The 2107-nt window shown below is 58.5% G+C and overlaps 1 protein-coding gene across 1 annotated transcript in view; it reads right to left on the reverse strand.

The window, feature by feature from the left end:
• PARM1 (prostate androgen-regulated mucin-like protein 1) overlaps positions 1–2107 on the reverse strand; it is a 13960-nt gene that overhangs the window by 10859 nt on the left and 994 nt on the right. The gene's annotated exons all lie outside the window — the stretch shown is intronic.

The following is a 2107-nucleotide window of genomic DNA, read 5'->3' on the forward strand; positions in this document are numbered from 1 at the left end:
GATCTCCCTGAGGGTCCCTTTGCCTGCTGCATCCAGGGGGTGTGGTGCCAGTGGTGGGGGACACCCCAGGTACCTGCATCGGGCCAGAGCCAGGCAGCCGGGGTCCTGCCTTCCCACAGCAAAACCAGCTCCCAAAATGCAGTTCCCAGTGCCCAAAGGACCCAGTCAGGAGACACCTGTGGCACAGCAGGAGGTACGAGGGCCATTTTTTTGCCTCTTTCATTCTGGAAAGTGCTTTGCTGCGGGTGAAATGTTTTCGGGCTGAACTCATCACCTCCGGGCTTTCGCATGCTTGCTATGGAAAAGGATGTCACGGAGCCCAGGCTGTGGCCAAGCTATCTTTATCCAGGGTTATGCAGCCCTCTATTCTATTGCATTGTGTGGCATTTTCTCAGGATGGATCCTGGCTCTGGGCCTAAAACAGCAGGACACAGAATCCAAGTCAGCTGGCGTTCCTGAAGTGGACGGTGTCAGGGCAATATCTCAGCTCTCCTTGAAACCTTTCCTCTGCTCGGGAGGAGGAAAAATAATGCTGTTATTGCTGCTGGAGCTTGGTGCCGTGGGAACAGCGTGATAATCTCCCTGCTGCTTCTCTCCCATCCCTTTTTTGTTGTTGTTGTTGTTGATGGTGCTGCATGCTTCCATGGGCAGGAGTTTTCTGAGGAGAGGGCACAGCCGCCACTTCCCACTGCGGCCTTGGATGGAAAACCCCAAACCTGAGCTGGGTGTTGGGGTGCCAAGGGCTGGGCTGTGGGAGGCCTGGAACATCCCTGATGGTCACCAGGCTTGGGCTCCAGCTGCCATCTGCTGGTCACCTCTGTCTGGTCACCTCAGTAGAGCAGAGGACACATGGCCAGTGAGATGTCCCTTTCTGGGCATATCTTTTTCTGGGGATACCTTCTGCCAGCCATTTCCCATTGCTACTGTTGCCTCTGGTGATACCTGCCTTGGGGCTCCAGTTCTTTTCAAATCACTTTAAAATGCTTTTTCTCCCCGGTTTTATCCAGATACGAAGGATGCTGAAGGGAGGCTGTTTCCTTTTGGTGGGCACAAGGATTTTTTTCCTGCCTGCTCCCTGCCTGTGCCCGCCCCACCGGGATGAAGTCAGCTCCTCTTGAGTGGCCTCGTGCCACATCCAGGTGCCAGCTGCCGGTTTCACCAGTCTTGCCCAAGTCCCCACAGGAGCTTTGCAACGCTTCTCTGGTGGTTCATCACCCCCTGCCTGCTTTTGGGGAGCAGCTGGCAGGGAGCCAGGGTGGCCACGAGCCGAGGGGTGGGCGATACCGGCGTGCCGGAGCTTGCGGCAGGATTTTTTGGCTGAGCAGGGCTGAGGGAGCTCGCTCACCCCCTGGCCAGCAGCCAAATGGCATGGCTGGGTGGCTGCCAGCACTTGCATTAATAGCTGCCAGCTTGCGGTTTGAGGTCACCCGTTCTTTCCAGTCTTTCATTTCCACCTTCGTTCGCGCCTGTAACGACCGGGAGCAGGGAGCAGCTCCGCCTCTCCTCCCTGCCCGAGCCCCTCTTCGAAGGACAAAGCTCTTTTGCTTTCCTCGGAGCCAGGACAGCACCAGCCCGTGGCACCACATCCCTACCGAGCATCCCTAGATGCCAGGAGGGGACCTGCCAGCATCCTGGGGGGACACCTTCACCCCTGTTCGTCGAGACTTCACTCAGGGGGCCAGAAAACATCTTCCCACACACTCTGAGGCAAAAAACCACCCCAAGGCCAGCGTGCAGAGGGCTCATGCCAAGGCACAGCCCCTCGCAGGATGATTGGGAGCTGCCGTCATCCCCTGCCAAGGCCTTTGGGAGGGTGTTTTATAGCTGCCTGCTATGAATAAATCTCCCTTTTCATAACAAGCTGACTGGGGATAAATGGCTCCGGGGACGTGAGGCTGGGGCTGGGTGCACACCCTCCGTCCCTCCGGGGAGGGGAGCCCCGGAGTCCCTCTTGGAACCCGGGATGGCAGGATAGGGGTCCGTCTCGCTGCCCAGATCCCCAGGGATGCTGGGGTGAGGCATCTGCTTGACGCCTCCCGGCAGGACGGGGCCAGGCGTGGCTGGTGCGAGGTGGGACGTGCGTCGGTGGGACACGCGTGGGTGGGAC

The sequence above is a fragment of the Manacus vitellinus genome, unplaced genomic scaffold, assembly GCF_001715985.3.
Source record: "Manacus vitellinus isolate BGI_N305 unplaced genomic scaffold, ASM171598v3 scaffold_125_pilon, whole genome shotgun sequence".
Classification (NCBI taxonomy): Eukaryota; Metazoa; Chordata; class Aves; order Passeriformes; family Pipridae; genus Manacus; species Manacus vitellinus.